A 19,456-nucleotide genomic window follows, 5' to 3' on the forward strand; every position below is an offset into this window, starting at 1 on the left:
GGAGAGGAATGTTCCTCAGTAATTAGTGAGTAGCAGAAAAATGACAACCAAAGAAAGAGACACCATTCAATTTAATGTCAGTAATATTCTCTGAAGATGTATAAGCTAGTGTATATATGAGCGAATTAAATCATGAAAATGTATGACATTGCATATAGATGAATACAAAAAGGATACACTTTGAGTTGCCTTCAGTTTTTCTACCCATGTCTACATGTGAATATAACACATTCATTATCTAACAATTGCTAAGATTGCAATAGAATTTGAAATAAAACTGAGTGCTCATGTTTCCAAGACATTCTCTAGAGAATCAGCCATTCTGATTAATATTCTTAGTAGGCTGGTGGAATGTTATTGCACTCATTTTGAATATCAGTATGCAGTTGTCTCTAGAAATTGATCCCCTCACACTTGTCCTGGATATTTTTAAAATCTCAAATCTGCATAAAATACTGATACATGCTTACTCATATACAAAGCAGATTAAGTTATAACAGATCAGGCCTTGAAGCTTATCTATCTATCACTGGATTTGTGGAGAAGGAAAATATTAATAGACTCTCTGTGATTGTGCATTCTTGTAAACCCAGCACACTAGGAATCAGATTTTGCAGAATGGCAATTTCAAGTTCAAACTTCACAGCTTAATGATCAGCGAAAATCTCTTAAAATAGATTTTTTAAAAGCTACAGATTTTATGCTAATACCTGTTGTTCATTCCCAGCCCAGAAAAGAAAATATGTGTTATATAATGTCGAAAAATAAATAATATAATGTCATTTGCCATAAGAAATAGATGGGTCTTTCACCCATCAATTCAGTGAAATAGCTCAGCTATAAAACATAAAAGGTCACAGGGTTTCTTTTAGATGAGACACCAAAATATAAATTGTGGAATGTAATGAAAGAAAGTTGATAGAGAAAAGTAAGACTGACAATATGGAAAAGGGAACTACAGGTTAAGGACAGAAGGGAGATTGGAATGGGGAAACATATCAGAATAATCTGTATGTGATACACATATGTGCCCATGCCCAAAGTGAAGCTAAAGATTCTGCATTTCAAAGTACCAAATTTTAAGATTTCTAAATGTATGCCAGTCTTTTGGGAATGGTTGTTTTCAACATATCTTACAAGGCCATTCTGTTGCTTCATGGTCAGAATTTCTTAGCAGGCATTAAAAACAGAACTTGACATTAATGCAGTCATTAAACAGAGACCCATTTCACTGTGAATTTTTTTTTCTAAATTTATATAAGGAAAGATTAAACAAAACAAAATAAGTAGAGATAATGCTAATTTCAAAGTGAAAGTAAACAGTAAGAAATCGCAAGATGATGATTACATATGGTGCTCATGGAAATAGATATGAAATACAAAAGTGAAACATATGAAGTGGGGATTCAAACAGCGAGACTGCAAAAACTTAGTAATATGGTTATAAATCTTATATGTGATTTTTTTCTTTACAGATATGACAAGCTAGGGAAATCCTATGGACATACATCTGGAGATGTATGGAATCAGTGTAAAGAAGTCTTCCTTGGTACTGAAGAAGGTAATGTGAATGCGAAAGAAACAGAAACACATGACAATGTTCAGATCCATGAAAAATATTGCAGTGGAGGGAAACCCTATGTATGCAAGCAATGCGGGAAAGGTTTAACCACACTTGGAATTTGTAAGAAACGTGAAAGAATTCACAGAGGAGAAAGACCCTACGTATGTAATCAATGTGGGAAAGCTTTTACAACACGTACATATTGTCAAGTACATGAAAGACTTCACTCTGGAGAAAAACGTTATGAATGTGAGCACTGTGAGAAAGCTTTCAGCACACACACTTATTGTGTAATCCATGAAAAACTTCACACTGGGCAGAAATCGCATATATGTAAGAAATGTAGGAAAGCTTTTAGCAGTAAAATTCATTTTCAAATACATGAAAATGTACACAATGGAGAGAAACCCTATGTGTGTAAGCAATGTGGAAAAGGTTTCACCCAACTTGGACCTTGTAAGAAACATGAAAGAATTCACACTGGAGAGAAACCATATGTTTGTAAGCAATGTGGGAAAGCTTTTACCCAAAATGGACATTGTAAGAAACATGAAAGAATTCACACTGGAGAGAAACCATATGTATGTAAGCAATGTGGGAAAGCTTTTAACAGGCGGGGAGTTTGTAAGAGACATGAAAGAATTCACACTGGAGAGAAACCATATGTTTGTAAGCAATGTGGGAAAGCTTTTACCCAAAATGGACATTGTAAGAAACATGAAAGAATTCACACTGGAGAGAAACCATATGTATGTAAGCAATGTTGGAAAGCTTTTAACACATGGGGAGACTGTAAGAAACATGAAAGAATTCACAGTGGAGAGAAACCAAATGTATGTAAGCAATGTGGGAAAGCTTTAAAAACACAGGGAGATTGTAAGCAGCATGAAAAAATTCACACTGGAGAGAAACCATATGTATGTAAGCAATGTGGAAACGCTTTTAGCACACGGGGAGATTGTAAGATACATGAAATCATTCACACTGGAGAGAAACCATATGTATGTAAGCAATGTGGGAAAGCTTTTAACAGATGGGGAGTTTGTAAGAGACATGAAAGAATTCACACTGGAGAGAAACCATATGTTTGTAAGCAGTGTGGCAAAGCTTTAACACACGTGCAAACTGTAAGGGTCATGAAAGAATTCACACTGGAGAGAAACCCTATGTATGTCAGCAATGTGGAAAAGGATTCACTAGTTCTGGACATTGTAAGCAACATGAACGCATTCACACTGGAGAGAAACCATATGTATGTAAGCAATGTGGGAAAGCTTTTACCAAACATGGATATTGTAAGAAACATGAAAGAATTCACACTGGAGAGAAACCATATGTATGTAAGCAATGTGGGAAAGCTTTTAGCACATGGGGAAATTGTAAGAAACATGAAAGAATTCACACTGGAGAGAAACCCTATGTATGTAAGCAATGTGGGAAAGCTTTTAGCACATGGGGAGGTTGTAAGAAACATGAAAGAATTCACACTGGAGACAAACTCTTACGCATGTAAATAATGTGGGAAAGCTTTTAAAATGCAGTGTAATATAAGAGACTAGACTAATATCACTCTGAACAGTGAATAATAGTATCCTGAGAAGGAGAAAGGTGAGGAATTGCCTAAAAATAGAAGGCAGAGGACATTGTTAAAAGTGTATCAGGATTTAAAATCTACAGTAGTCTTGTTGCTCTATTTAGTTTGGTTATATTTTGTTCTTGTCTGTCTACTCATATTAGATTTGAGGGCACACAGAGATAACCCAAAAATAGCAGGTTATACCATGGTAATTATCCTTAATTTCCTATTAACTAAAACTGAAACCCTATATTACTTACATTGTCTTCTATGACTGATCTTCTTTGAAGCTGGTTTGTTTGAATGTTATTTGGCCTTGACTGATTTTATTCACTGTGGGTATGCTTGCTAGTATCAAGTTCAAGAGAAGAGGCAACTTCTCAGAAGATGACAAGATGTAAAAGATATCCATTGGTGGGCTGGGGATTTAACTCAGTGGCTTAAGCACCTGCCTGGCATGTGTGAGGTCATGAGCTGGATCTCCAGTGCCCAATAAATAAATAAATAAATAAATAAAAGATATCCATTCCAGGTTTGATTATTTTTTAATTAAAGAGAACAAAGTTAGGAAATAAAAAACAAAGCAGTAAAAGGGTACAAGTAATACAGAATTTCAAGAAAAAATTCAGTAAGAAATCACTAGTTAATAGGTTACATCTTGTCACCTTAGAAACAGTTGTCCAAATTATAAAATTAAAGCATATAAAGTGGACATTCATACAGTGAGATTGCAGAAAGTTCTGTTCAATGATCCAACAAAAGCTCAGTAATATGGTTTTCCATCCTACACACTCAAGCATGCAGTTATATCCCTTAGACCACCTTCCTTTTCTCTCTTTTTTACAATAACAATTACACTTTTTGAGTTTTTTTTACTCCCACAGTTCTTATTACATTTTTTTGAAGAGAATAAATCCTAACATGACTAAATAAAACAGAGTTGGTTAGAACAGAAGGGTGGGCATAGGACATGATGCAAAAATAGAGTATCAGATGATCACAAATGGTTACCATTGTGCCTCTTGCTATTTTTAAAAAGAGTTTCCTATATCACCAGGTATAATAGAATTGATCAAAACAGTACAGAACAAGACCAATAAAACCTAGACTGGAGACCTTACAAGATTTCAAAAGAAGATAATAGTCAAATTATAATGGGTATCATAGTAAATCTTATTTCCTTCAAAGTGGTTGCCTATACCCTCAAACTTGATACTATCAAACAAAAAGAATATAGTAAAATCAGAGAGAACAAGATGGGGAGAGCAATACTGGGGTTCAAATCAGGTTAATAGGAAAACAAATAGTTACTATAATATATCCCAATATTTTTTAATTTAGTTTTCCCTTAATTGAAAAAAACGAAAAATAGTTTAATTTTTAAAAAAAGGATGGAGATTGAGATAAAAGAGGACATTGTAATACAACAACACTTGTCAAAATGGAACAATTTAAGCATCATTGTATTTCACTCCCAGATAATCTAACATAATAGTAGTCAAAATAGTGCCTCATTCCTTGAATTATTTGAGTATAAGTTTGTATACTATAGCATCAAGCATATCAAGACAGTGTGAAGCCATTCAAGAGAATGAAAGAATTACAGGGTATTTAGAACCAGTTAACAGAAAACAAAAAATGGTTTCTATATTATCTCCTTGCCTCTAAAAAATTTTCTTTATACTATCACATATAGTAAAATATAGTAAGATACAACATGTTAAAACCAGTGGAAACAGATAGTTTGTGAGAGAGGGATCATACTTGCACCACTGAGATTAGCCCAGTATTGATCATGTTAGTTAATTTTGAATATGCTGGTTAGTTAACGTGGCAAACATTAAGCTGAACACATTTCTGTATGTTTGGTAGGAATATTAGCCAACAGAGTGTTTTCATTTATATTATTTTTAACACATTATTATCTGGCTTCATTCTCAGAATTATTTTGTCACATAAAAGAAGTTGGTGGTGGTTTTTCCTTCAACTTGATTGAAGAATTGAAAAACAATCAGTATTTATTCTTTATTAAATACTGGATAAAATTCACCGGTGCACTTATTGTATACCAGCTTTGTTGTTGTTATTAAGTAGCTGTGATTTTTACACATTGTCTGTGCTCCTTATTGCTCAGTTCATCAGACTATTTCCTTCTGATGCATGTGGTTTGGGGACATCAATGGACACCACATATCCATTAAGGGTCACATCTCATTTTACTTACGGATGCTACCATTTACTTTTGTATCTTCAAGGTATCTCTATAATATATAATTTTGTGAGTAACTCCTTTCAGTTACTCAGATTTAATACACATTCTTGCAGGATGTGGTTACTGCTGGAGGAAACTGGGCCTGGTGAGGGCCTGGTCTCTTATTTAAGGCTTCATACCCTGACCTGCCTGCAGTGTCCCCATCTCCTGACCTGCTCCCTGTAAACACCTGTCCTGCTCCATAGCTATGGTGAGTCCACATGTGGCAGTTCAGATCTGCATCTGGGTGGAAAACATTCAGTCAGGTTGGGCTCTGTAACAGACTGACCTTCTCATACAGAGCTCCCCTGAGTGAGAGAGGGGGCCTCAGGCATGTAGGGAGGAGCTCTGGAACCATTCCAGCTCTCTCCTGTCCAACGTGCAGTGTGTGATGCTTTCCTGAGAACTTACTCAAGGATGAGGTGGCCTGCACCTGGGCCTTTTTTAGCCATGGTTCCTGCTAGGTGCCATTGTGTCCTGCACCTCTGCCTGGACCATCTCTCTGACTTTAGATCTCCACATAGATCTGAGCAGACTCAGTCTTCCTCTACCAGGCTCTATCTTTATGCTGAGGCTTCAAGTGTAAAATCTGCGACCCTCAAGCTCATCTTATATACATTTAACCTGGAAATTTCACTTCTAGGGGTCATTATAAAAATGACATTGACAGACACCTTATTCTCTTCTTAATCAGTTAAGGAGTGGACTGTTAGAAACAATGAATGTTCCACAGCACAGCTCCTGAGTTAATTATAAATTACAGCCACTGAAAATGCTGAAAGAAGGTCATGTCCCTGATCTTTCCTGAGATGGAAGAGAACTTGTGTCCTGGCTCTCTCTCCACCCAGCAGTGAAGAGACACAGGCCTGCACAGCAGGTGAGGACAGGAGAAAGGATCTGGTCAATGGCAGACCTGTCATCTTGGGAGGGATGCCTTTGGGGTTTTTCCATTTTATTTTTCACTGCATTATTTATAGTGCTCCATTCAGTATTACTTCTGTTCAATTCAATTAAGAATAAATAGTTGGTATTTTCTTGAATAGGTAAGTGGAAATGGATGACTTAGTATTCTTTTATATGTAATGTAGGATATGCATATAGAAGAACATTCAAGCTTCACTTTATAGTTACATAAAATAAGGAGTCTTTTTGTTCAGAAAGGCAACACATCATTCATGACTAACTTTTAAACCCCCAAGATATGAAGCCATGCGAATCCCGCTGTGGTGTGTGTCCTGCCCTCCCTACCTGAGAAGTCACTGTGTTCATCTGTGTCTCATAGAGGACACCCAGAATCTTCTTCAGAGTTTCTTTTTCCAGCAAGGAGGACTTGAATCTTCCTGTGCTCAGGCCAAACAGGGAGTGTGCAGCATGCAGAGGAGCCCTGCACCTCCTGCCTTAAACCCATTTCCACCACCGCATCCATGCTGCAGCCCTGCAGGCCCAATAAGGCAGAGCCACCAGGGTGCAGCAAAGACTCTGCCACCTCAGCCCCAGGGGCCTCAACTCCTGGGTCCTGGCCTCAGCCTCCACCAGGCTCCAGGCTCTGCCATGGATTGGACATTCTTAGTGGGCCAGACACACCTTCAGTGCCTTGGTGCAAAGTCCATTTTCCACACCGAGCCTTCCATTCTGCAAATTTTGATCCTTTCCTTGCTAAATGAGGCTGAGGCATTGGAGACAAAACCCCACAAATTGGCATTACTTTTTGTTTTGTTTTTTTTCTTTTCCTTCTTCTCTTTCTTCTTCTTCTTCTTCTTCTTCTTCTTCTTCTTCTTCTTCTTCTTCTTCGTCTTCGTCTTCGTCTTCGTCCTCGTCCTCTTCCTCTTCCTCTTGCTCTTTGTCTTAATCTTTTTTCTTCTTCCAGGTTTCTTTGATGCTTTAAATAAGTATTTAGAGGTGCATTTTGCCAAAAAACTTTCCTTGTCTTTTCACACCCCAGTTAACTGAAATTTTTAAAGATTTCTGCTGCAGTTCACACCCTATGTGTTTGAACACTCAGAATCCATTCTGCAGCTTAGTAGAATGAGAGAAGCAAAGCAGAAAGTGAACTTGGGGATGTGACTGTGCCTTCTAAGATTCCAACTCATATCTTTTTACCTCAAAAATATGTGCTTCTGTAGCAGCTGAGTCTGGCACAGACAAAATGAGTTTCCTGCATTCATATCAGACAATCTCATTTCCTCTCAAGCACATTGTATCAGCTTTCTTATGGCCAAACTTGAAAAATTATTTCCAGTACATGAGAGGCTGCCACTGGTCCTGAAATCATGATGGAACTTTTTGTAAACACGTAGTCTGATCTACACCCTGGGACAGAAGCTAAAAGAGGCAGAGATGGCTGGCACAGATAGAAACACCTCAAAATTGTCAACCAACAGCAGCAGCAAGCAGGAACCAAGTTGCTGAGCTTTCACAATTGGGTGATGGAATCATGTGGTGGATTGTGCCCTGGGTTTACTGAGGCAACTCAGTACATCTAGGTTGCTGCTTCCATCCCCTTTCCTTCAGTGCAAGACAAACAGAAAGTCATGCACATGCATCATTTATTTGCAATTTTTCTGTTTCAGGAACAAAACCTGTATTCATGAGAGTCCACATCTCTGCCATAGCAGACCCACCCACGGGCATTACCACAATGTCTTGTAAAGGATCACTTTATTTATACAAAACGCAGAGCAATGCTCCCAGCCTTGATTTTTCCAGACTGGTGCATTTTCAGTCATTTCTTGAAGGGAAGCTAAACGATTTAGTTTGAGAAAACCAAGTGTGTTGCTGTGCTTCTGTGTGACATCCTTGCTGCCAGACCTGATGAAGGCAATGAGTGGGATCCGCTGGAGGTTTAGCTCCAGAGGGACATACTTAGCACAGCTGTGTCAGGCAGTGCTGCCCCTCACCTGACTGGCCACCCAGGTTTCCAAATGCCCTTTCCCAGTGCTGTTACTGGCTTCGGGAGTCACTGGATTGCAGTGGAGATGCCCAGTGCGCTGGTTGGCCCAGGGAAAACCTTGTTTTGGCATGAGTTGGTCATCGTTAGCCCTGCAGATCTGTTGCCCTGGGGCCAGGGCAAGGTTCCCCCAGCTGCAGTGAACAGCATCATCCAGACAACTCTCCTGTGCACACTCTATGCAGAGGCTAGGGAGGGTCCCAGTTCCTTCCTGCTTCAAAGAGTACTGTGAATCAAACTCTTGAAAAATTGTGCAGCATTCTGTGTGGGAGAAAACTCTATTCTTAGTCCCAGGGAAGGCTGTTTAGAGCTCTGATGGGAGCTGCAAGATAGGGCTGTGCTCTGCCCCCCATGTCCTTCCCATTGTTGTTCAGCACCTGCCTTAAAATATGTCACTGGATGGGGAAACAGCACATTTCAAAGATGTGTGCCTGCATGAATCAGGCTTAGGAGTCTCAGTGTTCTGTGTGCTTGTTGGCCATGTCTGGTAATTTACTTTGAGTTAGAAAAATTTGTCATTTCCCTCACAAAATGGACTCATGGGACCTCTTTAATACTTGTAATAAAAACCATCTATCTGACTAAGGTTGTAAAGAAAGGTTTCCTGTTGTGATTTTTGCATTATTGTTGTTTTTCAAATCCAATGAATCAGCCCTTTGTAGCTCCCTTTGTATCACTTAAATCATGGATAACATTTTCCAACATGAAAAGATGAGTACATACACAATGGTCTCTACATTTTCCCTGCAGATTTTGTCTATCTGTGGTTTTCTCTTCTATCAAACAGCAATAGCATCCAGTCTCCTCCAGGATTGTTTGGCCAAACAGAATCTGATGCACTGATATGGAAAACCCAGGGTAGTAAATCACAGTAAGAGAATTTCAGCGGTGGGTGGGGACTAGCAGGAGAGACCAGGGGTATGGCTGGGTCTAACAGTGACCAGAAACCTGGAACTAGACAGATGTGAAGATTGTACCAGTTGACAATGTGCTTACATGTGACTCAATTGAACATGTGGAAACTAATGAAATCTTAACTTAAAATTAAATTATCTTAGAATTTAATGTTTCAAAGAACTATAGGTTTAAGAGTAGAAATGAAAACTGAGAGAAATAGAAGAGGCAAAGGGAAGGGAAAGTGAAGGGCAGGTGCTTTGCAGGACTTGAGCCCTAAGTGGAGCTCAGGACACATGCCATGGAGCCAGTGACAGACCTGCCTTGGAATTCCACCAGACCGGGTTTCTGACCTTCATTTTCAGGTTGATCCCAGAGCTGGTGAGGTCTTTGCAGGTGAGGCTGGCACAAGATCTGTAAGTAGACCTTGAGCTCAGTCCAGTACCAGCCCTGCCTTAGAAGAATCCCCAACTGTCCTTGCTCCTTGCAAGCCCCAAAGCCTCCCAGGGCCTGTCAGGGACAGCTTTGTGTACAAATGCACCCCAAGAAAGCTTCCTATTTTGCCTCACCCCACTCACTTCTGCATGCCTCTGTGTTGCCGGAGGTCCCAAGTCTGTCTTTCTCCCTGTAAAGTGCCCCATGTCCTCCTCAGAAACCAACAGACCCAGGCAAATTCCTTCTCACTGTAGTTCTCATTTTCAGTGAGCTAGGCTTGCGCCAACTCAGATTAGGTTGGCTGGCTGTCCCACCTTCCTTGGCAGCACCTGCCAGGTGCCAAGAAGGGAAACTCTGATCCCGAGGAGGACAGGTGTAAGCAGCACTACAGGCCTGGCCTCCCTCCCCAACGGCCTTCCCAGGGTATCCTGTGTGCTAAACATAATCAGCCCTCACTTGCTCACAAAGTTCCCTGGACAGTGCTGTGACCACCTGTCCTCCACTCTGCAGGAAGCCTGAAATGCAACTCCCTTTTCCACCCTTGTGGCATATTGCCTCTGTGAGAAAGAGAGTGGAGTCTGCAGTGTTACTCTTATCATGGGTGCTCAACAGGGTACTGCTCTATAACTATCTGAAAAGTGAGTGGATAGTGGGAGTGCTTCCTGTCTGCCTTCCCTCCACATTCAATTCATATACTGATGCATCACCCCATTCTGTGTACCTTTGTGAGTCTCCCATTCCCCTATTTTATGTCCATGTGTACAGAGGCCAAGAATTAGGGACACTCACCATAATGTGGGTAGTACCTGGTCAGCTCTGCAGGGTGAATTTGTGGCCTTCATAATACGGAAGCACAAGAGACCAGTGTTTGCTTCTGCTCTGGTCATTGCATCATGGTCAATGCCTGGTACATTGATGATTTAAGGCACCCAGCAGCTCCCTCCATGATGTCTGTGTGGAACTGGGTCATCTGGCATCCCCCAGAGATTCTTGCTTTGGATACCATGGAAACACATGGAATGACTGCCCAGTGTCCTTCAGAGTGAAGATAACGCTCCAACCAAGTGATGGATCCTTGGCAAGAGGCAAAGCTTTCCCACAGGAAAGGAAAAACCACAATAAAGCCAGGGTCCCTGGTCTGAGCAGACCTAGTTTTAGACCCAATTCCTCCTTCCCACTTCCCTTGTCAACTTAGACAAGACACAATGCCTTTCAGTTCCTTTCCAGTGTGTCCCCCTGAACTATGGCATCTGCTTCCTAGGGACATCATCTGAAGTGAGAGGTGACACTTTTAAACCTTATGGGCTGGTGTCATGTGTACACAGTATACAGAATTAGAGGTTAATTCCATAAAGGGTTGGAAGGGAGGTGAACAGAGTGCACACAGGCCTGGATCCTGCTGTATGGTGGTGGAAATTACACTCTCCTCCTGGACATGTGTCCCTGGTGGCATAATGAGGGGGCAGAAGTTCTTCAGATCAGCCATCATTATGTTCCCTAAGCATCTCAATTTCTTCTATGTATTGGTGTTGTGGCCTCACATCAGGACTTCACACAGGCTAAGCAAGCACTATGGATGTAGATGCACCCCCAAATCTACCAGCACTATGCCTACATTCAAACCTGTGTGAGTCACCACACCCATGGCAAGGGTGCTCAACTGCTGACAGCTCACCTTCTGATGGCCACCTCCTGAGTAGCTCATTCCTTGAGTGTAGGTCACACGTAGTGAATTTTGTGCTGGTTTGCATTAGCCAGGCTGAAATTGAGCCCAGGTCCTCACACATGGTAGGCAAGTGCTGTATCTTGAGCTCTCTCCCCAGTTCCTTACTTGTTCTTAATAACACAACATGGCAGATGTAATGGGATGTGACTATCAAGGTTCACACATAAAATGACTGTGACCAACCTCCTGCTCTCTCTCTCCTCTGTTCTTCCTTCCTTCCTCTCTGTTTCATTCTGTCTTCCTCTCTAAATCTCTATCTCTGCATTTTCCCTGAGGAGAAGCTGACTCTTTGCAGAGAAAAAGGTTAACAGACAGAGAAGACATCAGACCTCCATCCTAACTGAGTTCCTGCCTGTTTTCAAGAGAGAGAGCCTGAGAACAGATTCTGCCACAGCAGTGTTTCCACGGAGCCTGCAGCCTGGTCAGGAGAAACTATGGTGGATCCCCCAGCAGCACCTCCTGAATGCCTGACCCATAGAACCTGAGAGAACTGAAATTTACCTGTCGTATCTAAGTTTGCAGCCATGCAATCATCAGTGGTCACTGATGCACTATAACAGATGTGAGGTTCTGCCCCCAACCCTGTCCTTCACCAGGCCTTCTGTTCTCGCTTTTCATCTCTTTCTTGACTAAAAAAAATTTGACTTTGAATCTCTAAATGGTTGGTCCTCTATCTTTTGCCACACAGACTCAACTCTGTACAGCATTAGGGCCTGCATGTCTCAGGTTCAGGCATCAGTTCCATCTCAGTGAGGCTGCTCAGATGCCCCCATGTAGTGACCTTGACCTCTGTGTGCCCTTGCTTTATTGTGATATAGCCCTGGGTCTTCTCTTCCACTACAATTTGCAGTGATTTATCCCTCTTCTCCAGCCTTCCAGCTTCTGGGTGGCCAGTGACATATTGTCCTGTTCTGTGTTGGTGCCAGCTGAGTTCAGCCCAGAAATAACGTGAGAATTTGAGGCATGTAGATTGAATGAATCAGACCCCTTTTTCTCTGAGCTACCCAGTGGGTGCCCATGGCATCACTGTGTGTTCATGTGTGTGTGTGTGTGTGTGTGTGTGTGTGTGCATGTATGTGTGCATGTGTGTGTATCCCTTGGGATGCCGCTTGAAATCAGTCCCATATGTTTAGGTTCAGGTCCCAGGAGCTTGAGGGCTGCTTTTCTGATGCATTTGGGAGTGGGATGGGTCCTGTGCTAGGAGGTTTTTCTCTTTTGGACTTCTCCCCCATCCTCTTCACTCTGCCCATGTCCTGTGCCTTGGGCCTGGAATTGTCCCTCTCTGGGCACTGGTTCTGAAATGTCCATTGGGAATGGAATAACACACATAGACCTTTACTGTGGAGATTCTAGCATGCTTGAGGGTGAGGCACTAGAGGGTCACATGGGGTTCTCTTCACCTGCCCACTGTCCCCATTCACACCTGCCTGTAATTTGATATCATCCCTACTAAGACCATCATTCTCGGATTACCTCCCAATGCCATTGTCACGTGCAGTCCATTGGGTAGGGCAAGGCCTGGACTTCGAACTCACCACTCACTGTCACTGATGCCTTGCCCCAAGCCTAAGACACATTATAGGCCTACTTGTTTCAATGACCGTGGGAAAACTTTCTATCATCCATCGAATTCAGGACCTACACCTTAGCTCATACTGGGGCACCCATGTGCTCAGCTATTTCTTTGTGGGAATCCTAGTGGTTGCTGAATCAGTGACCTAACCTCTCCTGCTGCCCAGCCCCCAGTGGCAGCACAGTGCAGCCAGGACTTGGGGGAATAACTTCAGCCTGGAGCATTTATAGCTTGGAGGATCCAATCAGCTGGCCTCTGTGAAGGCTGCAGGGGTTTAAACCATGACACAGCAGATCTGTGATTGAAGACCACAACCCAGCCCTGAGGAGTCATAGAGAACTCTTGGGTCCCCACCATCCACCCCAGCCTGGCCATGAGCCTGGTGGATTCGAGTTCTGCTCTGGTTTTTTCTACCTGGGACTTGATTCCTGTGCTGTTTCCCAGTGCTCATTTCTCCAGCTTGTTTGCCTCCTTGACCATTATGTTTCTTTTCTTATGAACACAGCCCATTCTTAATTGGTCTGTGTTCATGTGTCTTGTTCATTGACTGAACTACTGGTTAAGAACTAAAATTTATAGGTGGTGACATGCTGAGCCAGATTTTATGTAAATTTAATCTGTCCAGAGAAGGGGACATAGGCAGCCATATTCATGACACTGCATGGAGATAAACCACAGGGGACTTCAATGGACATGCTGCCTGTGACACTGCACTTTCTATACTGGGTTATAGACTTGCCTTGGAACACACAGTGGCTCACATTTTAAAGGTTGTATTACAACTACAAAACTTTGCTTTTGTGATTTTTTCAAGTTAAGCACTCATAAATTAAAATTAATAATTTATCATTGGAAATATCTAAAGAATAAACATGGGTGTGACACTCCCATGGTGCTGCTCTGTAACAAAAGAAAGTGTGTTAGCCTCTTTCATATGAAATGGATATGAAATGACCTACATGTAATTAAACATGGAGCAGTTTTGATGTGTATATATCTATAAAGCCAGGAACATACTTAACAAAACAAAGAATCCTAAGAATTACAAAAAAAATTCCTGTATTCTTTTTCTATGTCCTTCCAAGTGTCCATGAATACATGCATGAAAAATTGATGCAATCTGTCTGGATTTTCCCTTCTCAGACAAGGCAAGATTAAACAGTTACTTACAGCAGGGTAAGGCAGAGGAGAAACATAACTGCAGTGATGCAGAAAAGGTAGGAAATGTAAATTACAAGGACATAGGATGAGTGTTGCCCAGGATCTAGTAGGAAGGAAAATAAAAGAAAATGTATTTGTGTAGTGAGTTGATGAAAATGTTCTGGAAGAGGACACTGGTGAAGGTTTCACAATATGGAGAATGCACTAAATTGTACCAAACTCATCAACTGAAACAAGAATAAACCCTTAAATTTCATTTACAATAATTCTATCACTCACATCCCAGAATACAATAATAATAAATAGAATGATATGTAAATCTGGAAGAAAGGGGAATGGCAGGTGTTGGTCAAGAGCTGCCTGCAGGTAGAGGTCAAGAGATGACTCCTGCTGGGGAGCCACCAGGAGATTCAGCTCTGCAGCTGGTGGAGAAAGGAAACATGTGCCTGCTCTTACTGTGGGGTCAGAGCTGGTGAGGGAGCTGCAGGTGGAGCTGGCAGGAGCTCTGCGGGTACAAATTCAGCATGCACTGGAATTGCCTCTGCAGTTGCAGGAGAAGAAAACATCACTGACTTTCCAGGGACTTCTCAGGACCAAACCTCCCACTGCCTGTCAGAGGCAGCTGTGTGAATGAAAACAGCCCCATTAAAGCCTCCCAGACTGCATCCCCACACTGACTGCTGAGGTTATCATGTTCCTGTGTCTCCCATCATCTGGGCACATTGCTGAGTTCCCTAGCACATTCCTCCTCTCAAAGCCACAACCCACATTCCAGGGCTCCTTACCCTGTGACTTAGGCATCAGGGACTTAGGAGGCTCAAGCTGGTCCATGAGAAGCTTGGCCTGGGAAGTCGCCTTGGAGCTCAGCTCCAGTGAGGAGTCAAGGACAGGAGATGCAGACCTGGAGCAAACAGGGTGGTAGCAAAGGGAGAATTCTGGCCTGTCTTCTAAACACTACCTACACAGGTTACCTTAGCGAGGGGCACATGGGTCTCTAGCCTAGCAAGTTCAGTGTCCACTCCCACCCTCTTCCAACTACAGTGTGGCAGTGTGGGCCTTGGGATCCCTGAGAGGCTGACAGAATGCTCCCTTTGAGGCAGTCCTTGCTTAGTGGTGTGACACCACTCCCTTCTTTAGGGAAGCATGACACAGATTCTCCCTGCCCTTCCCCACTGCAGGTCAGATCAACAAAGGCAAAGACTGATATCTGCCATGTCCTTGCACTCAAGGGCTCAGGGCTGGTGCTCCATGAATATCTGAGAAGTGAGGAATTATCAATGTCTTTCCTGTCTTTTGCAGTGTCTAGGTCAGGCAAAGATCTGCTGCCCAGTTCTCTTGGTCTCTGTAGAACTCCTCCTACATGGTCTGTAACCACTTCTAAGTTTGGCCTTGGACATAGAAAGACTTCCTTGAGGTGAACAATATCTGTTCTGCTGCCAATTCTGACTCTGTGGCCTTCAAAGAACATCAAAACTCAAAAGGGCAGTGGTTACACCTGTTCTGCTTAAAAGATCAAGGACAATACTCAGAAAAGTGTCTTCACACAGGGTGTCTTCATGTGTATTTTGGCTTGATGACAACCACCCACTTCCAAGTGATGCCTGTGGCACATGGACCCTTTTTCATTCCTAAGAATTCCTGCCCTGAGCATACCTTGAAACCCCTAGAGTGACTCTCCAATCTCCTTTCCAAAGAACAGAACATTTTTCCCATGTGTGTGAGTCAGTGAGGTGGGTGGAAGGTCATCCCTGGGAATCAGGACAGCCTCCTTAGCAGGTCTTCATGGGGCCAAGGCCGCAGCTAATCCCTTGCCATGAAGTCCCCATTTCATCCTCAGTGACCCTGCACTCTGGATCCACTCAGCACCCCACAGTTCAGTGTTGTAAACTGAGAAGGAGGTGCTTGCACAGGTGGCCAGGTCTCACGGGGCTGCTCAGGTGAGAACTTAACTTGCCTGTATCTGAACTACTCCTGGACTCAGTGTCTCTGAGTGGCTGGTGGTTGAGCCTAGGGATATGTGTTCTGGGCTTCCGCTTGTCTCTGGGTGCCTCTGGGAACCTCTGTGTGCCAATGAGTCCTGGCCTGGGTTGCTGACAGCTGGGTGTTTCCAGTTGAGCTTCCTGAAGCATCTGGACCAAGTGAACCATCCTCTCCATATGTTCCCACATGGTTCCCTGACATGGGGTCCATATGTTTGGGCCACTAGCCCTGGGAAAGCAGCATAGCATGTTCCTTGTTCACTCCCTTGAGCCAGCCATCTATGAAGGCCAACTATCACCAGGCCACAGTGCCTGGTGACCAGAGTCTTCAGAGTTCTGTTTGGACATATCACCAAGGAAGTGAGGTCATATGCTGGGGTCCACAGTTGACGCTCCCCCTCTGATGCCTCCTTTCTTTTTATTGTGAGCTAATCTGTGTCCTCCTTAGAAACAGCAAGTTAAAAAGCTAGCGAAATGTGTGTATTTTTAGACTTTTCCATTCAAAAGATCCTTTCCCTTGAGGATGAGGTTCACAGTTTCTCCATTTAGAGATTTCTCAAATTTAATTTTGAATGTCTTTTCTGGACTTATGTTAATTTCATTTCATTATCATTAAGGAGCATGGAGATGTTCCCATAATGCCCATAATAATTTTCCTTAAAGGATATGAAATGTTTCATGCTATAACACCCATGTGTCTAGGAAAGGAGGATTCATAGCAAGTTTTACTCATGTTTACCTCAGCCACACACTGTAGTGCTCCGTACTCTGACCTCCTTTGAGGAGGGACAGCAGGTGGTGAGGGCAAGGGGAGACTTTGCAAGGCCATGGACATCTTCACCCCGTGCTGATGAGGACACTTGGGATTCCCTCCTGGGGAATTTGTGTCCTAGTCACTGTTTTCACTTCCTGGTCTCCCATCCCAAAGAGACCATGGGCTTTGTGTCCCTGCTGGGTAGTTTGCCTTTCCTAGAGGTGATGGTGCTGAGCCTGTTCACTTTCAATGCTCTTGGTTGGTCTCCTTCAAGCAGCGTCTCTGTGCTGGGCTCTCCACATACTGCTGCTTATTGGTAATGGAGGCACCACACACTCTCATGGGGCTGAACCTGCCAACTGAAACTTGTTCATACATCTGTCACCCATCTACTGATCCCATTTGTTCTGTTTCTTGGTTGGCCCTGGAAAGCCAGCTGCCACAGCCATTCTTATACACGGTCTTGAGTAGACATAGACTTTTATTTCAAAGAAAAAGTACTTAGATGTGAAATTGTCAGATTATATGTCTTGTGTATGATTAGCTTACAAGCTGTTAAGGTACACTTGCAAGCATTGTTTAAAATCAGAGTTAGGTGGTTGTTTTCTTTTTGGTACTGAGGATTGAACTTATGATCTCAAGTTTGCCAAGAGGGCACTTATACTACTGAACTAAATCTCCCACCCTGTTTTCTTATTTTGTTTTGCTTTGTTTTATTGTGTTTTTTATGCTATAATATGTTATGTTATGTTATGTTACACTATGTTTAGTTTTAGTGAGGATTTTGAGTCTCCTTCAGTGCATTTTCAGTGCTTTCTGATTTCATTTTGTATAACTCACCTGATAAACTATGACATATCACATAATCTTGGGTAATTTAATTTTGGAAAAAAATTAAAAAGTAAATGAGAACCAGGTTTGGTAGTAAACACCTCTAATGCCAGAAGTTACAAGGCTGAGGCAGTAAGATTGCTGTGGTTGACATCAGCCTGGGCTACAATGTGATTTCAATCAAAGCCTAAACTTCATAGAAAAATCCTGTCTCAAAAATAAATAAATAAATTGAAATAAATAATACATTAAAATAGGTTTAAAAAGACACAAAAATCACCTATAAATTGACAAATCAAATCTTGATGAATTTTGCTTATATATGTACTTTAGTCAGCACACTGAGCATTAGGTTTACCATGAGGTAGACTTTGATCTACTGCCAAGAATTTGAACTGTTTCAACTTTTTTGACCTTTTAACTGAGATGAATGTAGATATGCTACTGAATATACACACGTAGGGTTTGGAGAGCCTAGTATAAAGAGAATTTGGTGGTTCTTTTTTATTTCAGTAGTAACTTTATTTATGGAAGTAGGATTTGAGCAAATGATTACTGTTTTTTGGAAAGACTTTCTTGTCTTATTTTAATGTAACTCAAGTACATATTAATAAGGTCCACATAAAAGATGGTATTGTTAAGTCTGTAAAAGAATAAAATGCAGAAGAATAATGAGAGAATAACATTGGCTACTGTATTGTGCACAAAGATTTCTTAATGATCCATATTTTCATGCGTTTGTAAAATTTGTTAATCTTTTTACAAATTTTAAGGCATGATCCCACTAAGATTGTGAGTTTCCCAGGTGAGGCTTAAACCTTTTCTTATTCAATCTCCCTCCCTCTTCCAGAGTGCTAGGATTGCAAATGTACATTATCTTGAGTTGGTAATCAGCAGTAATTTTGTGCATTCATTGAATGAAATATTTGGCTTTGATCTTTAGACATTTTGCAGAAAGAGTGGATCTAGTTAAGCTATATATCAACCTCCTAAATGGCAGTTTTTTCAAAGTAAGTAAGATTGAAAATCCCATTAACATTGTTTGTAGATTCTCTGTTTTGTAACTGTGGTCATCATGTGCTTCAGAATATCACTGAAAATGCCTTCAGCACTGGGACTGAGACTTGATGTCCTTGAAGCAGTTTCTGTTTATTTTTTTTATCCCTCATGGATTTTGATGATTTTTTGAAGTCAAACCACACAAAAAGTGTGAAAGCTAATGCCACTTGGGGCATACTGCCCTCCAGAAAGCCAGGACAGTGTAAAATACTGTTTTTTCTAATGTTGGACTTCCCAAGTTTTTTTTTTTGTTTGTTTTTCATTCAGTTTCTATGGATTGAATACAGAGTTTTGCATTTAGCTCCATGGCCTTCTGTCGAGGTCGCTTCTGGCCGGCGGAAGGACACACGACAAAGTCTGGTAGTGGACAACCTTTTCTTTTTATTTTCCTTCTCCGTACAGCCTGCCCTGAGATCGCTCTCAGCTGAAGCCTCCTTTGGTCCGCTCCCCGCGGCTCCCTTTGGGCTTCACTCCGAAGCCTCTATCGGTCCGCTCTCCGCGGCTCCTTTACTTCCAGGCTTCTACCTGGCTTCTACTTCCCCCCAGGGGTGGCACCGGTATATATACGGGTACAGTGTCCAATCATGTTAAAGTAAGCAAGGCAAGCTGATTGGCTAACATCATCAGTTGCCAGGCAGACTATATTGTTGAGCGGGTTGCTTACGCGGTAAGCAGGAAACTAGCGTACTCGATGGGAGGGGTAATC

The sequence above is a fragment of the Cavia porcellus genome, unplaced genomic scaffold (assembly GCF_034190915.1).
Source record: "Cavia porcellus strain 051 isolate PalLab524CR breed Dunkin Hartley unplaced genomic scaffold, mCavPor4.1 scaffold_32, whole genome shotgun sequence".
Classification (NCBI taxonomy): Eukaryota; Metazoa; Chordata; class Mammalia; order Rodentia; family Caviidae; genus Cavia; species Cavia porcellus.